General features: G+C 47.9%; 1 protein-coding gene across 16 annotated transcripts in view; it reads right to left on the reverse strand.

Annotated features, from left to right (window-relative positions):
* The window catches only part of PAK3 (p21 (RAC1) activated kinase 3), a 252,325-nt gene that overhangs the window by 98,530 nt on the left and 132,722 nt on the right, over positions 1-21,073 (reverse strand). For 3 of the 16 annotated variants that reach the window (XM_040468418.1, XM_040468402.1, XM_040468419.1), the window contains exons 2-6: positions 20,985-21,050; positions 20,750-20,859; positions 19,816-19,929; positions 15,853-15,950; positions 15,412-15,559 (exon numbers count right to left, since the gene is read on the reverse strand). The exons of 2 other annotated variants lie outside the window; for them this stretch is intronic. The gene's annotated coding sequence lies outside the window, so the exon portion shown is untranslated. Of the gene's footprint in view, positions 1-2,875; positions 2,936-2,991; positions 3,166-15,411; positions 15,560-15,852; positions 15,951-16,664; positions 16,841-18,597; positions 18,740-19,815; positions 19,930-20,749; positions 20,860-20,984; positions 21,051-21,073 lie in introns of those variants that run through there. 11 more of the 16 variants (XM_040468407.1, XM_040468408.1, XM_040468403.1 and 8 more) reach the window with 9 other exon arrangements.

Here is a 21,073-nt window from a genome sequence, read left to right on the forward strand (position 1 = left end):
TTTGCATTTCTACAGCCACCTGCATCTGAAGATGTCTAGCGACTTTTCAGAGATTAATTCCCATTATATGCTAGGATGCCAAAAGAGAAGGGAAAGGACATTCATCTCATTTTACAGGGAGAATGAGCCAGATCAGAATCTCCCAGCAGCTCCAAACCCATACTCCTTGCATTCCTAAGCTAGGCGGAGGAGGGACAACCCAACCACTAACTACAGGCAGCCGGATGGGCCCAACTTAGCATATCCATCATCTTGTCTCAAATTGCACATAGTTATTATACATGTCATTCCCCCCACTAGATCATAAGCTCCTTGAGGGTAAGGACCCCTCAGTCATAACTTTATGCTTTCACACCGCCTACCTAGTACGGGGCCGTGTTCCCAGCTGGAGTTAAATACGCACGTCATGTAATAAACAGAACTCTATACATTCTAGGCATTTATTGCAGCTCTGAGTAAGTTTTTCATAATGTTGCAAAAGCCTGTATGCCCACTCAAAGCAGGTCTGAGCCAAGAAGCCATGGTTGGAAGAGCCGGCACCAGCCTAACTGCCAAGCAATTGGGCACCGTGTAGAAGTCAGCTGCCATCTGATTATCAACACCTCATTTTTTCACTCTACCGATCGGTCATGCCCAAAGAGCTTCCACTCTTACTTGAGCTGAACACTGGCATGGTGAAGAAGGGTGTACCATCCCCATTGTCGACATGAGGGATTTACAGAGAGCACAGGTCGACTTACCCAGGGTCACAAAGTGAAAGAATGCAGACGAGAATCTCAAACTCTTCTCAATTCCCCTTCCATCACACCGATACAACGTGTAGCCAAGTAAACGACCCCCCGACACGCACGCTCTTCATATATACACTTCTGCCTTCTCCAAATATTCATACGGCAGTTCTAGCTTTTTCATGTCAACATACTTGAAGCCGGTACTTACTGATTTCACCTGCTTTTCTCATCCAAAGACCCAAGGCTAGGTGATTTCCTGACACAACTCCAACAGGTTTCGTTGGCCAGTGGTACCAATTCTTAGACGGCTTTGTTTTGGAGCTCGTCTGTTCTGGGGCACTCACCAAGGGAACTCTGCTATCAGAGACAGGGGTGTGCTGTTTCAGAGAGCCTCGCCTGGGAGATACCATTACAGTGTGTAATGGAGGGAAGCCATTTCTCAGATCGTTTGATCAGGAGGAACTGAGCTACTTGTTAGGCAGATTTGCAGAAGCAGCCGGACAAGCAAGGGAGGCACTGGCTCTTTTTACAGCCGCCTAGTTTCAATCTTAGATCCTGCAAGAGATAGCTCGCTCCTGACATACATACAGGCACAGTCACACAGGATACATTTGTGTTCTCTCTCATACACACAAGCAAATGAGGTCAGTTCTGCTGTGGTCCTGTTCTCCGCTAACATCTTTAATGAGCAACTTCCATTGTTTTCAGCAGGAACTTGACATTAATTACATTCAATAAAGCCAGCATATTATAGTTGCAAATTTCAAAGAGAGGTTGCCAACAAGAAAGTGGATACATAGATCCCAGCAGCCAGACCTCATATACTGCATATGTCATGTGGCACAAATAGTCCTTTTTCGAGTGGCTTCTTAAGTTTCTAAGCACCATACATTAATTAATTAATTAATTAATTAATTAAGCAGCACCATACATTAATATTCATTGTGTATGCTGCATGAGCTAATGCCAAGAAAATGCTAATGATCATCTGATGTGTATTTATATTTGCAAACTGATACATTATTACAGGTTTCAGCTTTTCATTTCCAACACTGATGCTTCTAAGAAGAGAGAATAAGATGGGGAAGGAACAGAGGCAGAAAATTTTTTAAGCATAAAAAAACCCAAAACTGAGTATCTTGAAAGATGCCTCAAAGTAATGTGTGGGAAAAGGAAAAGAGAAGCAAAACCTAGTAATAAAACATTTCCTAATTCTCAAAACAGAACTTAGTATCCTTGGAAGCATTCGGATGGAAAAAATTAGATGCAAGTGGACAGCCCCAGCGAGCAGGATATGGTAAACCAATGTCTTGAGTCTCTGGGGTTGTAGCTGCTCTCTGTTACTATGCATGGGTGATAATTATACCTTTCCCTGATCCACTCTAGTGAAAAAGCCACAAATTTCCTCAAATTCGGGCCTAAAAATTCAATTCCCAAATGTGTTAAGGCTTTCTGTATACCAAACAGATGCCTGGATGTTGTTTTCCAACCTGTCTACCATGGCTCATCATTGTAGGTCTTTACACTGCTCTCAACTGCTCTGTCCCCCAAACCGGTTTTCTGCAAGAAGGTGTGTATTTGAAGAGGAGAGACACTCGGGTTCAGTTGAGACCTTGCTATCATTTCTAAAGCAAGAATTTAGATCCAGTTGGCAAAGTTAGTATCTTGCCAAAATGAACGAATGAATGAGCGAATGGCATCCTGTCAGAACTGGAGGTCAAAGAACTTGGCCTGGCATAAAATGCTGTCACTCTTTTTCAAGCTTTTGCCCCTTGACCTCAGTTTATGTGTCCACATTTCAAGAAAGCAGAATGTGCATCTCAGCATCTTACTTGGGGCCCATGGTTAAAGAAGCAGAAATACTACCTATTAAAAAAAAGGGGGGCTTTCCTCAAATATCGGAGGAAGAATTGGACGCCGTACGGCCTACTTTCCATCTATCCCACTGCACAAATGGTAGATTAACATTCAGTTGGCCGTAGCCTTCTTTGTAGGAATTCTCCATCTCCTACCTCCACCAAAGACCATGTTTTGGTCTTCACAAAACTGGCCACAGGTCTGGGGAAAAGATCATAATCCACCCTAAGAAATTCCTGATCTAAAGGAAGACCTCGCCACTGAAAACGCTGGTTTTCCCCACTTACGCAGGCTCATCGTTTACAAGTTGTTGGATCTACCAAGCAGTCTGTCCTCCTTGCTGCCCATGACTCTACTACCTGGCCGTAGCTGCCACTGTCCGCTTATAGAAGATACGGCTCACCACTGGTTCCTGCCGGAACTGATGACCTACTCCAGCATATGTTCGGCTCTTCTTCCTCGGTGCTCACACACACACAGAAGAAGAGGACTGTCCTGTGTGGAAGACTTTCTGTGGCCCTGGGAAGCCCCAGGGTTGAGACGACGGGGCCCAGCCCTCACCTCGAAGGAAGGTAGGGCAGCCTGGTAGGAAAGCTGCAGATAAAGCAGAAGCAGGGCTTGGCACAAGGAGCTGGAGTCAGCAGACCAGAGGGGGAATCAGGCAGTAGCTCCTAGATTACTCCTGTGAGCCTGGACTGTGGCCTAGCACACGTCTGACAAAAACTCGGGTGGGAAAAAGGACTGGAAGGCTGGAGTTCATAATAAATTATATAATTCTGCGTTATAACTCTGCGTCACACAATGTTTGTCTCAGAGTGCTCTTTCTCCTTTAAGACTGAGCCTAATACCCTTGCCTGCACCCACAGTCATGTCCACCAATCGCCAGCTGGTTTTGGCCTTCGGTGGTTTGTCTCGGCATGCCCTACACTCTCCTGCCCAGCTTAATGATAAGGGTCTACAGGCTATACAGTTGCATAAAGAGAGGACAAGAAAAGATCTTATGCCAGCCGAACATTGCTTCTTATAGGAAAAGAAACGAATTACGTGCAGTCTCCTTGTTAGTTTCTGGTCGACTTTTGTTTCAAAGAATGCTGAGACCAAAACAGAAACCTACTACCTTTCGAGAGGTCAGATTAGATAGTAACTCCAAGAATATGCCTCGGGGCACCTGGGTGGCTCAGTCAGTTAAGTATCTGACTTCAGCTCAGGTCATGATCTCACGGTTTGTGAGTTCAAGCCCTGTGTCAGGCTCTGTGCTGACAGCTGGGATCCTGGAGCCTGATTCGGACTCTGTGTCTCCCTTTCTCTCTGCTCCTCCCCTGTTCATGCTCTGTCTCTCTCTCACTTAAAAATAAACATTAAAAATTTAAAAAAAAGAGAATGTACCTCTCACGTAGCCCACCTATGCATGCACCCATGTATTCAAACAACAAATACTGATTTAAGCTTATGTGCCAGGCACCATGGCACGCAGTGGAAGGTAAGAGATAGTTAAACGCCTGGTCCTGAGTGAGATTATAGGCTTGAGTGGTGAGCTTCCTCTCTGGATGCATATTATATATATAAAACATACATGAAATATACAGACAAAAATACAACTACAAAACAACTATTTTGCATGTGTATTGCCAAATGTAGAGTGGTAAAAAAAAAAAAAAAAGGAGGGAGCATGATCGTTTACAAGAGGGCAAAACTCTTTAACTGACTACTGTCTTACTAGATGAGAAATCAGTGCCAATAATCATACTTCCATGCATAAGGGAAGTGTTTGAAATTGTCCCAAAGAACATCACTGCCTTGCCTTTTATCTCCATGCCACCAACATTCACATGTACCAGGCGCTGTGTCAGGTACAGAGGGTGTATGGAGAGAGATAAAGACCAGTCCTTGTCTTCAAAGAGCTCAGGACAACAGACATGCATAATAGGAAATACAATGCAATGAGACCCTAGGCATAGGAGGCTTTGGAGGGACAGAGAAGGAAGGATAACATGTCCCCAGAGGGGTCAGAGGATACAGCACTTGAGCGGGGTATTGAAGGATGAGGAGGAGTTCACCAGGATGTGAAAAGTGAAAAGCATTAGGTTGGTGTAGGCCATTATTCAACAGCATATTCCAACCAACAAATACTCCAATCATGCTAGAATAGCTTTCTTAGTTTTAAGCCCCTATTTCTGAACTAAGTGATGCTCATGCTGTGTAAAAGAGAGAGAACAGATCTCAAACCTCTGAAAGAAAGTAACATGTATGACGCTTTAAAGAAGCCAGGCCACTGGCTCCTAGTGAACTACAGAAGAAGAGATACGTATGTTCTGATACACAGCAAATTCTAGAACTGGAACCATATGTGAACAGAGCAGACCTCTTTTGGGGAATGTATTAGGAACATAATACTTGGAGAAAAAGAAACCCTTCCTTTCACAGTTCATTTAAGAACTAAGTTGCACCCTCTGTGTGTGTCTCTCTCTCTGCCCCTCCCCGCCTGTGCTCTCTCTCTCTCACAAGAATAAATAAACATTTAAAAAAAGAAAAAAAAAACAACTAAGTTGCACCCTGTTATGCACCTTTAATTCCAGGTCTTAGTTAGGTTTTTTATAACCCTAAAAGAATTATCTCCAATAAAAAGAAGAGCCATTCCAGATCTACTTCTGGATCACTCTGTGACCTTGAGGAAATCACTCAATCTTCATAAGTAAATTCATTCTTTCAGCATTTCCAAAGTGTCTGTATAGTCTGTGCCCAAGTAGGCAGAGGATGCTTTGGAAGTACAGTGGAGGAAGGGTAACTCATACTGCCCAGAAGTCAGAGGATATAGCACTCAAGCTGGGTACTGCAGGATGAGTAGGAGTTCACCAGACTCCAGGGCAAGACATGAACAAGGCACACTCCTTGCCCTTGAAGAGACTTAAAGTGTCATGGGTGTTGGCCATGACAGCTCAGTGCAAGGATGACAACAGGTTGCTACTGAAGGACAGAGTAAGGGACTCTCAAAACCATGAAGGGGACTTCGTGGAGGACATACACTTGAGCTGATTTAGGGAGGATGTGTCTCAGGCACAAGGAACATTATGTGTTAGGCCCCAGAGGAACTATAGGTCACTTGGCCTGACCATAGTAAAGAAGAGGGACGGGAAAAAATAAGATCAGTAGAGAGGAAATGAAGAAGGGTTTCGTATGCCTTTTTCTGGGGTTTGGACTCTTCCTGTTAAGATAAAGAGGTTTCAAGTGGCGGTGGCGGGGGCACGGTTAGCTGTGAATTTCGGATTTATTACTTGGGTGACAGGGTAGCAAGATGTCTAAGGTTGAAGACTCGGGGGAATTTTTCCCCATGGGGTGGGATGTTCCAGGTAGCAACATGGAAATAATCTCTTCTCTGGAAGAGACAACACTGAGAAGGTGAGCTGGGGGAGAAGGAAGCACAGGCAACATGGGATTAGCAAGACAGGAGACAGGAGAAGAGACGTTTCAAGAGGGGCCTCTGTTTTTGACCAAAGATGGCAGGGATGTTAGGCCCGGTGGGATTAATTGGTCTCAGGACCCTGAATGGAAATACATTTCTATCCCAAAAGGCCCCAAAGGATGTGGGAGATAAAATTCTTTTTTTCAGCCTTTAGGGGTTTTTCCAGGTTTACAGAGGTATAATTGACAAATAAAAACTGCCAAGGTATACTGTGTGATGTATGTATACACTGTGAAATGGTTATCAAGGGTTAACTGATATATCTATCACCTTACACACTTACTTTTTTTGGTGCGGTGAGAACACACAACATCTACTCTCTTAGCAGATTTCACGATCCAGTATTATTAACTGTAGTCACCATGCTGTATATTAGGTCCCCGGTTTAACCTTTTTAGCTTTTGTTTTGGATTCCAACTAGAACTGTGTGTCACTTTCTGTTTTGTCTGGCTTTTGTTCATTTGTTTTTTGGGGGTCTTTTTAAACAAGAGTTGGGGTGCCTGGGTGGTTCAGTCAGCTAAGTGTTCGACTCTTGGTTTTGGCTCAGGTCATGATCCTATGGTTTGTGAGATCAAGCCCCACGTCGGGCTCTGCACTGACAGCGTGGAGCCTGCTTGGGATTCTCTCTCCATCTTTCTGCCCCTCCCCTACTCACACTCTTTCTCTCTCTCTGAAAATGAATGAATGAATGAAAAATAAATAAATAAATAAATAAATAAATAAGACTAAACAATTAGCTTAGAATGGTGGAAAAAATACTAGCCAAGCTGGCAGACTGATAACAAATACAATTATGTTGGGAGCCCTTCATATTAGCAGCCATAAAAGCACCAGTATTAATCATATTCCCACAAGAATAATAAGGACAAATTGTTCTAATGTTTCTGGCCAATATGATAGTATTTGTGAGTTTCAGAGAAAATACATTTCAACTCTTATATAGACTTTACAAACAAACATAAAAATTCTACAAAAACCAATAAGTATCTACAGATGGACCTCGAATGTGTAACTTTTGCAAAAGTCAACATACAAAGAAAAGAGAACACAGTGACATGTCGTATGTCTCAGCAAAAATTAAACTAGGAATATCTAGTGGGAAGCAACACAAATATCTACCCATCTCAACTTTGAGAGCTATAAATCACATAGCAAGTAATAAAAAGCCGGAAGGAACATCCATTCATAGGTGGTGGAAAAAATCTCTCTAGCAATCTGGCCCTCTCAACAGAGATGCCAAGATGAAAGACGATAAATACAAACACGACAGCTGTTCTACCATGTTCATCTGGCCCCATGAAATGGTTCAGCAGAGAGCTGGACATGTGGGGCTGCAGATATTAATTTATTTTTTTTTTAATTTTTTTTTCAACGTTTATTTATTTTTGGGATAGAGAGAGACAGAGCATGAACGGGGGAGGGGCAGAGAGAGAGGGAGACACAGAATCGGAAACAGGCTCCAGGCTCTGAGCCATCAGCCCAGAGCCGGACGCGGGGCTCGAACTCACAGACCGCGAGATTGTGACCTGGCTGAAGTCGGACGCTTAACCGACTGCGCCACCCAGGCGCCCCTGCAGATATTAATTTAAAGACCATCGGCATGGGAGCAGGTACAAGTGCCCAGGAAGAGTACAGAATGAGAGGGAAGAAAAGGCTTCTGGGGAACACCAACATTTAGGGGCTCCAAGAGGAAAAGGAACCAGAGATCCCTGAGGAATGTGGTTAAAGAAATGGAAAACTGGGTATAAGACATTCCAGAAGCCAAGATAAGAGTACTTCACTTTGAGTATGGCTATGAGGCAATCAATCAACCAATCAATCCTACACAAAGGTCAAAAGCCCTCCACTTTGGGTCCTCCCATGTTCTCCCTAGAGTTTACTAAGGTTGATGTCAATGTGTAACTTTCGCAAAAGTCAACATACAAAGAAAAACCACATTGACACGCTGTATGTCTCAGCAAAAATTAAACTAGGAATATCTAGTGGGAAGCAACACAAATATCTACGCATCTCGACTTTGAGAGCTATAAAACCACGTAAATTTTCACATCAAGAGAAACAGCCAAGTGGCACCCGAGGTCTGTGGATGTGCTTCAGAAGGTTTTAAGAAATCCCAGACTCTGGGGGCACCTGGGTGGCTCAGTCAGTTAAGTGTCTGACTCTTGGTTTCGGCTCAGGTCACGATCTCAGTCTCCTGAGTTCGAGCCCCACGTTCGGCTCTGCGCTGACAGTGCAGAGCCTGTTTAGGATTATCTGTCTCCCCCCTCTCTGCCCTTCCCCCGCTTGCATTCTCTCACTGTCTCAATCTCTCAGGAATAATAAGTAAACATTAAAAAACTATTAAAAAAAAAAAAAAAAAGAAATCCCAGACACTGAATATCTGGTGTTACTTGAGCAGAATGAACAAAACCACATGGCGTGCCTGGAGAAAGATTTTCCTTTTGGTGGTCAGTAGTGTCACTATGGCCACACGTCACTCAGCCTTGCTGCAAAGGGTACTCTTATGAGGTCACATTTGTTGCACTCTTGCAACCATGTTGGACGTTGTACAGGATGCAAAGAAATACAATGTGATAGCAGAAAAAGCGTAACTAGTGTTCACATTTTTCCCCCATAAGGATTATGCTCAGTTCGAACAGCTCTAATTTGCTGACTGTAGCCCCCAGAGGCTTTGCCAAGCAAAGATGCAAATGGTCCGTGTGGACTGGTACCATCTCAGCCTAGTACTGCAGCTAACGAGCTTCATGACCTTGGATACATCCCTTGGGCCCTGTGAACCTACTTCCTCATGTACAAGAGGGGACTACCTCCACTAAGACGTTGTGAGAGTCAAATAACTCACATGTGGGAAATGTGTGGAAGTGACTCAAGATATTCTACCAACAGAAGAAGTTTACAGTTACTACCACAGACCTCACGAGCCATAAACCAAATCGCCAGCAATCATTGAGATCTTCTGCCCCAGGCACTCTGGTAAGAGTTACTCTTGTACAAGTTCACGTAACTTGCATAACCACATTAGGCATTCGTATTTCCATTTTGCAGAAGAAACTGACCTCCAGTCACCTGCTGAGGTTGTAGAGGGGAAAAGTAAGCCTACAATCCCCTGTCTGTGGGACTCCAAAGCCCACGCTCCGATTTACGCTTCCTCCATCACACAACGGTTTCACGTGGTATGACATGTTCTCAGTTACTCACAGCCTTTGCGTGGACATGAATGTTCCTAGGGCTTCACAGTGGACTGTGTCTTCACTGTGGGGTTTGAGACCAAAGCCTGGAAATGGGCAGACCCTCTACCCACAAAGCAGACATTTCAGCGTTAGAATCAAGGGCAGAGTGATGTCTGCAGTTAGAGAGCAGACTTCCAGCTCCACCGGGATCAGGAGTCTCTCCTAGTCCTCTCTCTCAAGTTTCTATACCAGCAAATGAAGGGGACATCACTGAGGACTCCATGCTGTCAAGGGGAAAGTTGTAGGGCTCAAGGGGACATTGACATGAGCCAGAGACATTGCCGTGGCGGCCAGGTACGCATGTTCCGTAATGATAAAGGAATGGAGGCAACTCTCTATAGATTAATTCTATTTGTCACTCCTCTTCTCAATTGGGGATGAGCACTGACTCCTAGCTTGTGGTTAAGCAGAACTAGAAGGAAAGCAGGCAACAAGTCCCATGAAAATCAGGTCCTTGGCTGCAAAGAACCATGCTCTGTCTCTGTTCTCTCAGGGTTCTGTCCCTTTGATGGCACCTACCTCAAAGGGCTGTGGTGAGGATAATAAGATCATTTGTTGAGTACTTCCTGTAGGTCAGACATTGTGCTAAATATTTTCATATGTTATCTCATTTCACGCTCATAACAACTCAGTGAGGTAGAGGCTATTAGTGTCACTCCCATTTTACGGATGAGGAAACTGAGGCTTAAGAGGGATAAGTAATTGACTCAAACAAGGTTCTGCAGCTAGGAGGTGGCCAAACTGGGATCCAAATGTTCGTCTGCTGACTTCAGAGCTGGGGCTCCCGATTCCTCTATCATAATGGATGAACGGGTCATTAACTGTTTTTAAAAGTATAAAACACATCAATGCAAAGGGGTGGGTCTACGCACTGAGCACTACTCAGTGCATTCAAGTGAATTCAGGCAAGTGCATTTTTTTCCTTCCTAAAATTCACCCAGTCCCGTAAAATTATGTAAATTGCTTCTGGGGACACTCAGCGTTATCGACAGAAACGATCAAATGTAAATTTGCCACGCTACTTCTCTAAAGCCATCTCTTGGAGGAGGTGGCAGCTAAATTTTAACTAAGTACAAAATTTCTGTTAAGGTCTACAGTTCACTTTCCTTCCTCTACCTTAGGCACAGTGACAAAGGGCTCTGTCACACACAATCGTCCGGAAAGACGGCATATCTCTGTGCTAAGCAAGAGCTCTACGAGGAGGTTTGCTTTGGGAAATGACTTCCCTAAATCCTGGCTGCTGTTCCCAACCACTCCTGGACCCTCAAGGCCTTGGGAGCTTGAAGACCACTGGGTTACATGGCAGAGATTCCTGCAATCCCATGTTTGAAGACTGTGGCCTGGTGATACCCTTGTCTGGTGACTTCATCTTTCGCACTGGAATGCAAGTACCTCAAGGGCAGAGTACGTTTCTTTCTTCCATCTGAATCTCCTATTGGGTCTAGCACTATATAGAGTCCATAGCAAATTCTCAGTCTAAGCTGGTAATGCCATGAGAATTCTGGGATTGAGGAAGAGGGGCACTGGATCTGTTCTGACATGTTGGTGTCCACCTACTTCTTTCAGTTTCTTAATGAAGTTTCACAAGTAGCTGCTCTGGGCCTGGCATCATGCCAGGCATTGGGAATCCAAAATAAGTAAGATGATGTGGTCTCTGCTTCCCAAGAAAGTCTCAATCTAATCTCAGGTGTACAGGGTAGTATGTGGTATTCCAGAACGAAGGCTTCTTTCCCCATGGTGCCAGAATCCATATCGAATGGCAGCTTGGACACACTTTGTTCCGGAGAGATTTCAGCAGGGGAAGCCATGGACTCAGGAGGGTCCTACAAGGTGCCTCATGCTTCTAAATCTCTGGTTGGGAACTAGGGGTGGCACAGGACTCTGGCACCGGGCTCCTCATCTACTGGTTCACTCCTGGGAATTGTGCTTCTTTTTACCCTCTTGCAGGGAAATCTACAGTCTGTCTGGAGTGCAAGGAAGTTTCTTCAGCTTGCCTGTATCCACGCCTACTGAGAAATTTCCTCTGTTAACTTGTTAGTAACAGCTGTTGAAATTCCAATGGGGTCTATGTATGCACATGCACGCTCAACAGAAATTTCTTTTATCATCCAGCTAACTCATTAACCTTTCCTTTCTCTTGCTTGAATACCATGTCCCAGGGTTGGCAGGGTAAAAGCAGACCTAGGCTACATGAGAGGTGCCTACTGTAATCAGCATGGACTTCTAGATCACAGGCATATAAAATCACAGACACATACTTTTGCCTAGGAAACCATCATTGGGCATGCATAAGGAAACACATTCTTTACCCTCCCCTCCCCTGGGGAGAGAAAGGAGTTCACACGTTAAGCCATAAATTTCCAGAAAATAAACCATGTAACCTCCCACCCTGTTTGGGTAGACTGGCTGAGCCTCTCTATTAGAGAGGATTTCTGTAAAAGAAAATTATGGCAAAAGGATATAAAATTTGATCTGTGGGTTTGAGCTTTTACTTTTTAATCCTAGATATCAATTCCACTCCTTTCTGCTCTAGAAAGATCTAGTCCCACTGGTACCCTGGCTCAGACCAACACTCTTCCTGTGGCCACAGGTTGCTGAAAAACCTTCCATAGCAGGGGAGAGGAGAACATTAGTGGTAAGTAGGAAAAAAAGTGACAACCGTGATCACGAGCTACCTGCAGTGGGGGGGTGTTACGGTGTGCGTGTGTCAGTGAGAAAGTGTGTGACTGTGGCCATATCAGTGTGGGGGCACGTCTAAGAGTTTGGGAATGGGTGGGAGTGTGGGGGAGGGCGGGGTCACTACACGCACACGTGAATCACAGACATGCATGAGTCGGATCATCTCAGTGAGGCAGTGCAGGTCAATGTCAGGGTGAGTCTGTCGGGGCCGACGGGCCCGTGTGAGAGTCCAAGGAAGAGTCCGTGACAGTTCAGGCGAGTACGATGAGCTAGAGTCACGTATTTAAGCATCGGTGACCGCACGGGAACGCAGGTCAGCGTGAGCAAGCGTGTCAACCTAAGGGTCCACGTCGCAGAGTGGATGTGAGCATGAGTGAGCGTGACTCTGCACGGCCATTCGTGGGGTCCGTAGCTGCCTGCGTGTGAGCGCATGAGCGTACTTATGGGCACTGACAAGCGGCAGTATGAACCGTGTGGGCTGGCCTGGTGTGCGCCCACGTAAGCGCAGGTCAATGACTGCATAGGACGCTCTCTGCGTACTGGTGCGAATGCGTGTAGCAATGTAGGCGGTGGGACAGCACGATAGTACGGGAGTGAGAATGCGAGTGTGCGGCAAGTGGGACGGTGCCGCTGTGAATATGGGTAATGCAGAAATGGCAGTTAGAGGGTGAAAGGGTGTACATGTGAGCGTAGGGGAGTGTGAGTGTGTGCCTGTGTGCCGATGGTGACGTGCGGGAGTGTAGGATGTTGAGCGTATTGCCGTGAATGTGACAATATGTGAAAACGTGCAAACGGTGGCATATCAGCACGGGTGGGCCGTAAGTGTGACCGTGTGTTCACGCCAGCTTGCACGAGTACTGCCATGTGAGTGGGCATATGGGGGTGTGCGTCCGTGCGGCTGCACGTGTGTAGCCGTGTTTGCACGCGAGGGCAGGGCGACACGCGTCGGCGAAAGTGGCTGAGTTTACCAAAACTGAGTGTGGGTGTCCACATTGGAGGCTGTATACCTGTGAGTTTGGAGTGGGCAACCGGGTCTCAGTGTGAAGGTGAGCGACTGAGCGTGAATGCGTGTCAAAAGGAGCGTGTTTCCACGTGCAAGTGTGATTCTGTGTGAATGTGTCAGAGAAGGGGAGGCTGGGCCGGTGCTGAGGAGGAGTCCAAAAGCACCTAATCCTGAGTGTAAGACTGTAAGGAGGCACAAAAGTGGAAACGGTGAGACCACCTTTACGGTATGAGCATTCATACATGTGTGTGTGTCCCTGTGAGGAGCTGTGAGTTGTCCAAGTGTATTACTGTAAGGACGAAATAGTGACAGGGCGAATGCGTTAGAGTGCATAAAACTTGGATATGTATGGCTGTATGAGAAATGGGCAGGGGACAGTCAACGTAGGTCTGTGTATAGACCGTGTGTGAGTGTGGAGGAACTGGAAGGTTGAACGTGATTCTATCACCTGTGTGGACATGAGCGAGAAGGGGTGACTGTGAGCGTGCAAGAACGTAAGAAAACGTAAAGGTGTGGGTGGGTGAGAACATGTGGCCAGGGTGTAGGGCAAGTGGGAGTGCGTCAGCATGAGAATGTGAGTATATAAATGAGTGTGGTAGCAGGAGTGAGCCTGTGTGTAGTATGTTTGTAAATACGACTCCGAGTGAGGGTGAGAGGGTGGGAGTGATCATCCCCACGAACATGTCCAGTGTGAACAGTGTGAGTCAAGGAGGCATAAGGACTGTGTGAATGTCCAAGAGTACATCAGTATGCTTATATGAGAGAGAGAGAGAGAGAAAGAGAGAGCACTCAAGAGTACCAACATCATTTGGGTTGCTGAGACACTCTCGAGAAAGTGTCTTTCCTCCCAAAGCCACAGCACGTGTCCAGTTACAGGCAAGTTACGTAGCCCCTTCTCAACCTCTGTCTCCTCCTCGTGGGTAGGACAATGATTCTAGTACCTACCTTGAGCTAGTATCACTTTTATAATCAGGAGCAAAAAGAGTAACTATTAGAAAAAAAATACCTACCTTGCAGAATTACTGGGAGATCAAATGGTCTCATGCAAATAAAATGCCTAGCACAGGGCTCACAACAGTAGACGATAAATACAAATTATTATTGTAGCTGTCACAGAACACCCAGGAGAGACCCCGGGGGCTTGCTTCTTACTGTAGTGAGTTCTAGTTACCTTCTGTCGCTCCAGGTCTATATAGGATCCCCTACCGTGGCATCTCTAGAAAGCTGAATACATCAGTATCGGCAAAAGGCTGTAATTTCACACCCTCCATTTCCCGGCCGAAACTCTGGAGCTTCCCCCTCATGAGAAGGCATCACAGAAACACCTGCCACTGGGCTGCACTTTGCCTTTGTCCTGTAGGCCCAGGGCAGGCAGGCTCAGTGGGAAAGAGACTGGCCCTGCATTTTCCCTATTGGTTTTCTGTTTCATTTCTTTTTCTTGTTGGGGGCTTTCTAGTTTCGTTGGTTTGGTTGCTTTTGACTTGGGCATGTTGAGAGACGGCTAGGTAGCTGACAAGGAGACAGATACAAGGCCAGACAAAGAGAGGGACAGGTAGCTGGACGGCAGCATATGGCAACATAAGGCCAGATGGAACAGCTGACAGAGGAAGGCATAATGGCCGCCTGACAGGAAAAGGGTAGATGATCAGAGGCAGGCCAAGGAACCTGAAAGATGTAGAGAGGGTGAGCGGGGCCCCAGTCAAAAGTCTGACAGGGGAACCGTCAGTCGCACTTGGGAGACAGACTAGAAGCCTGTGAAATCTAGTGCCCACACATAGTTTGTAGTCTAACCTACCTGCCAAGACGAATACTCCAGAAACCGTGCAAGAACTACTTAAGGCAGTAGAGAAGCAAGGGCCACACTACATACTACAGACTCAAGTGTCGTTGGAGAGCTGGGGGAGAAAGCGTTCCAATTGGCTGGGAAGGCAGAGGGAAGGTTCTGGAAAGTTTACGCCCGCCAGGCCCAGAAGCTGGGATAGATGGGGTTGGGGTACACTCTGACCAGGAAGGTAAAATCCAAGTTGTGGAGGAGAAATTACAGGAGCTGATTGGTCACTTAGTGGCATGTGGCTTAAATGCCACCTTGACATCAGGAAAGCAGGAAGAAAGGAAGCGGCAGCTTGATGGGAAGCGTGTCTGTGGTTCTGCTGAAGCTCTTCGGTGGAGCTTGAGCATTTGCAACGGACTTGGCAATGACTGCTAGGTTATTTCTCCTCCTCACCCTACAATGTAGGTCAAGGCTGTCATTCCTATCCACATTAGAGATGGGCGAACCAAGAAACCAAGGGCAGCCATAAGGGCCACAATCCCCCAGGAAGGAGGGGCTGTGCCCTGAGGCCTGGCTCTGAGGTGGGGTCAGGGTCTTTCATACTGGGAGCTCTGGTGGCAAGGTGGCATTTACCTGGACTTGGAGATCCCTAACTCCCTGCCCTGGAGTCCATTACTCACCTCTCACCGCCACTCCCGCAGGACCTCAGCACAGGTGGGCGCTGCCCATGAGAAGGGGCCGGGCTGCCTTCAGCTCCGACGGACTGGGTGCTGGGCACACCAGTTGCCACAAGATGCAAGGACTCAGCTGCTCTTTCTTGGGGGAAACCTGCCAAGAGAAGCATCGTGGGGGTGCAGGAACCTCTTTCTCCACCTGCTACGAGTCCCTCAGCCAACCCCCGCAAACGTCACACTCACACAACAATGGATTTCAGAAAACCCCTTGAGAAGGCAGAGAATCAGACAGGGGAGAAAGCATTAAAAAAAAAAAAAAAAAAAAAAGGCACTGTTGTGTCAGAGTCCAGAAAGGGCACTGAAGTGCGAGCTTCAAGTTGAGACCTGCTGTCCTTTCACCACTCTGGATCTGCTTGCTAGCTCATGGAAAAGACCGGCCCTAGTCACCGTGGACGTGTGTCCTCGGGAGGAATAGATCAAACAGGACGGATGTGAAGTATTTGCATTTTCGCAGGGGGCGGTATTGTCCGGAATACTATAGAAACCTGAGAGATGACGGCAAATGCAGGTTGGCTCTGAGGATACCTGAGCTTCCTGAGGAACCGGCAATACTGATGCTGTCGATTTCACTTCCGTTGCTGTTTACGGAGGCCTATTTCATGCCTCAAGTCCAAGTCTCCACCTCTGCGTCCTTCCCTTCTCAGAGACCTCCTTCACTGCCTTGGGGGTGGGAAGCACTTGGAGGGTCCCTAGTCTGCTACCATCTCACAGCTGCTGAGGACCTCAGCCTCTGATCCTAACAGGGAGGTCTTCTGTGGTCTTTCTCAGATTTCTTAGGGTGACTACATACTGGGGTTTTCTTTTTGGTGACAGTTTACCCTATCTTTTCCACAGAGGTTTCCATATCCGACCATGGAGACAAGGTCTCCAACCCTTCTCTGTTCTGCCTTTTCCCACAATCACTCGAGCCTCTCAAGAAGAGACCAATATTCCCTCTGCAGTCCTTCCCGCCCTGCCCCCTCCTTCCCTCCACGGTGTCTGTCCTCACAGAAAAGCAGCACCTATATGTTACATCCCAACAAAGCCAGACCCAGGTAGCACACGTTCTATTAGAAGACACCAAACGCACAAGGTCCTAATCCAGAGACACGGATGGATGGATATGCACAGGTAGAGACAGTAAAACTGAAGCCTCAGGGGGCCAAGAAAAGCCCCATGATTCCCAATTCCCCCTGGTGAATAAGAAGACGAAGCCATACCCTAGGTCTGCCACTTGCTCCTGGCGAGACTCCAGAGCACGTCTGTCCGTCTGTCCCCCAGCGGCCCCGGCATTCCCTGAGTGCTTCCCACTCGCACACTCCCAGCAGCATTTCCAGATCGCACCCACTGGGCTGCGAAGTGGTGTGCCCAAAATCCCTTGCTGCATGAGCTCAGCCTGCAAGGGGGGTGGGGTGAGGGGAGGTGAGTGCCGGCTGCCAAAGCCCCAGAAAGAGGCAGGACTGGAAGAGGGCTCAAGAAGTGTGGCCACAAAAAGTCTCCTGAGCACAGGGACGGCACCAAGCACCCACGGGGGTGGGGAGCAGCGCCAGAGGGCCAGGTGCGGGGCAGTGGATGCACCAGCCCAAACCGACCAAGCACCTCCGGGCTTCTGTGCAAGATCAAGAGCTGACCTCAGGCCTGCCTCCCCCTGGCTTTAGCCTCCGATGAACTGCAGGGCGGCCTACTTCGAATCCCCCAATTGCACAGCTGGAGCCAGTGCAGATGAGACTGGCAGGACGCAGCGCTCCACCTGGTGGCCACACTCCTCTGGCCTGTCTGCGGGGTGAATTTTGTTGGGGAGTGCAGGGATGTGGCCTGTGTGTGAGTGCATGCCAGCTCAAGTATATCTGTGCCGCTTCCTGCACTCACCGTATTTGGGTGCCCTGTGTGCCTGTACCCTGTCGTGTGTGCGCCGTGTCGTATCTATGCCATTTTGTGTGTGTCCGGTTTGTATCATGTTGGGTGTGCGTGCAGTCGCGTTTAGATCATGCGTATGTATACGGTGTCGGTACTGTAGAGTGTATGTACCGTGGGGCTGCACTGTGTTGTGTGTGCACTGTATCTATTCCGTGCTGCGTGTGACATGCATCTGATCCACATCACGTACCATATACCATATTACATACATACATGTACCATATACCGTATTATGTGTCTGTATCATGTTGCATGTTTACACGCCTTGTGTCTGCACCTGTGGCTTAGCCTCCTACCGGAGGATGGGCCAGGGATCAGTGTACCCACTTTGTGCCTACCAGCACCCCAGCTTTGCTGCATTCCAGTTTCCTGCCAGCCTCTCTGTCTGGGGACTAGGGCTGCCGCTTTGCTGGGGGGAGTGCGGGGCGGGGGGAGCTGTAGCCAACCGCCAACCCTTCTCTCTAGCACAGGGCCCTCCCATGGCAGGTGCCCGGCCCAGCACTAAAGATGGCGGGGAAGGAGTTCTGGAACCCTTTTCGGGCCCAGAGGGAGTAGGGAGATGGCTCTCTTGCTCAATTTCCAGCCCCATCCATACAGAAGGACCTGCAAGAAGCTGCAACTGCCTCAGTTTCTCCAGGCCATTTGGAAGGACTGGAGCCCTTCTCCACAGGGAGTTAACAGCTGCACAGGAGATCAGCACTGGACCAGGGGATGCATGGGGAAGTCTGCCAGTCATGTCCCTGTTGAGGTCACTAGAGGGCGCGATTGTGTTGATGGTTAGGGGTAGTGTCTCTTGAGGATGCAGAATTCCAGAAGGTCCACCTGGCTCAGAGAGACATGAGGAAGAAGGAAGGAAAAGGATACACGTCCTAAGCGGGCCTTCCTTTCCTCTTATCCCAAGCCCTTCTGTTTGGAGGCTGAGTTACGGAGTTGAAGAAGATCTGCATAAGATCCCCAAAGAGCTTTTCAGGGCCTTGGTTACAAGGTCCCTAGCAGATTCTCCACTTGGACTTCTCTTCTCCCCTCTGTGTCCCATTCACATGAAATAAAAATAAAACCACACTGCTAAGAGAAATGAAATATGTATAGTGGTTGTGGGTTTTTTTTTGGTATTATTTTCCCCCAAACTGGCGGGCATATCAAAAAGCGTGATTTGAAAGGATAAATGGTTTGGGGGGGGGGGGGATGTTGTCCTAACGGGGACCTGCCTTCATGACCCAGAACAAATGGACCCACTTCCTAAAATGTCACGACCATCTCAGAAACCACCAAGTCCAGTGCTGTCATTTGAAAGACAAGGCGAGTGAGGCTCAGAAGAGGGGCAGAAGCAGACCAGAACACTTGACTTCTCTGACTCCTCAGGTTTATTCATTCCATCCTGGATTCTGGTCCTCTTTTTTCTAAAATTTATATAGGAAAAAAAAAAAAAAAAAAAACACTCCACCTCCTTCTCCAAATCCAGCCTCCTCCCAGCTCATGGCAAAACCCTGGCCCCCGGCTCCACTGTGTGGGCTCCAAGACAGTCCTATTCCATCTCAATGGAAAGGCCCAGGCCTTTCTGTGACCACACCTCGGGAATGATCTCCATTCCCCACCACTAAACCGTTCATCTCTTTCCAGTGTTCAAGGTCCGCCTCCCCCATTTTGCTTCTCACCCGCGCACACCCAGCTGTAGCTATGCCATTCTGCCCCTTGTTATGTCCCCAGGGTGCAGCACAGATTGCCCCAACCTGCACATAAGTGAGCAAACGTGCAAATCAGACATGGATCCATTGCACTGATTAACATTTCCAATTAAACTCTGGGTTAGCCTGGGTATATGAGTGACTGGAGCAATCACTGGGTTTGTAAGTGCAAATGTCTTCCAAAGGCGTGGGGCGCACCGGGAAGCGACACATTTCCGAAGGGAATGGAAACAGAATGCCAGGTCCGGGGGTTCCTTTGGTTCTCTGGTACCCCTAAATCAGATTTGAAGTATATAGCTGTTACTTGCTCAGAAGGCTCCAGCTTCACACCAGAAATGGAGGGCTCTGGCCCTGCCAGCTGCTGCGTGCCCTTTCCTGCCCCCTGCTGGAGAAGCCGCATAGTGCCGAATTGGCAGGCTAGGCCACCCCAGGCCCTGCAGACAGAACCTCCTAGCCTCAGGCGGCGGGGTGGAAAGGCAGGGGCCAGCAGGGCAGCTGGAGCTTAAGCTGCCCCCCCCAGATGCCTCAACAACTGCACTTACCTTCAAGACCAGTGGCTTTCACCATCCCATGGGCCCCTGGAAGGAGGGCATTTTTTTTTTTTTTTTTAGCACAGGCAGGTACCCCCATGCCTGCAGCAGGGACCCCAGACCTGGCCCTGGCCCTCCCCATATAAAAACAGTCAACCTACCTGTGTCTCAGGCCAATTCAAATATCCCCCAATCCCCTTTGGGACCCTGCTCCCCGCCCCCCCTTTCTTTCTCCTTACCCAGGAGGAAAGAGTCATTGTTGAGTCCACCGTTCATGGAGTTTCTTCTCCTTCCTATGACCAAAGCTACTAGCTCCTGAAGGCGGTTACACAGTTGGGAATGCTACCAATTCCCTAAATATCAAGAAATTGTCCCCCTAAGTATGGGCTGAGGCACCCGTCCAAATTTCCCCATCTCATCAGTGGGAAATCATGGCATTCAGGTTCCTGGTAAGACCACAGCTTCTTTCTTCTTGTATGTCCCTATGGCTTTGTTCCCACCTGCTCCATCTGATTTCTAGACCTGATTTTTTTTGGCCTTGACCACCCTCTATGACCTCATAGTAGCTTAAGTCACTGACTTCATAATAGCAGAGTCTCTGATGGGGACAGCACCTCCCCATCCCCCCCCAGTTATTCCTCATTTTCCTCACTTGCCACATCTACTCCCCTCTCCCCAAAGACCTCAGCAGGTTGTTGTGTACACCCATTCTGCCTCCAACCAGAAAATCTGCAACCTGTGGTAACGGTCGGCTAGTCAGAACGCCCTTCGGGTGTTGTGGCCCCTTGCCTGCATCTGTATCACAAGTGAACCTCTTTTTTTCTATTTGGTCTCTCCCACAAGGCCCACCTGCCTACCTGGAGGCTTGGAGGGTCTGCTCCTTGACATCTCAAAGTCCCTCTGGCCTTGACATTCTCAGCTGTCAGCTTCCACCCAGCATACATGCCGGTCTCTTCCCATTTTGCCTCTTTCATGGAGGAGGGAGGTATGACATTTGTATCCAGACACTGACGAAGGCTTACATGGCTCTCCTTCCAAGCCCTGGCCTATTAGTCATCCATTACCAGTTAAGCCCCTTTACCCAAAGATGCCCCTGGTTAGGGGCCTCAACTACCAAATCACAGACCTGCCCGATTATAATTTTGCAAATGGCCCAGTGAAAACCGCACTGACCTTTATACCTCGGTCATCCCAGAACAGGGCCACAGTGTTGTCACCAACGGGAATGGACCTCCTTCTGTTCCAACACCTCAGACAGCCATACAGTTGGCCTGGATTTGAGTCTGCAAAACCATGGGGGGAGCGAGACTAACATGGCTAAAGGCTTCCCGGCTGAAAGCCATTTAAAAAAATAAATAAATAACACTGCAACCGCCCCCTTCATGCTTCCCAAAGCCAAGCCACTCACCCTTCTCTCCTTTGCTTCTATAGACCACAGCCTAGAACCCTCAAGTCCAGAGTCTGGCACTGGATTCTGGAAGGTGGGACCAAAATATC

The sequence above is a fragment of the Herpailurus yagouaroundi genome, unplaced genomic scaffold, assembly GCF_014898765.1.
Source record: "Herpailurus yagouaroundi ecotype Mexico unplaced genomic scaffold, PumYag 67700, whole genome shotgun sequence".
In the NCBI taxonomy this organism is placed as follows: Eukaryota; Metazoa; Chordata; class Mammalia; order Carnivora; family Felidae; genus Herpailurus; species Herpailurus yagouaroundi.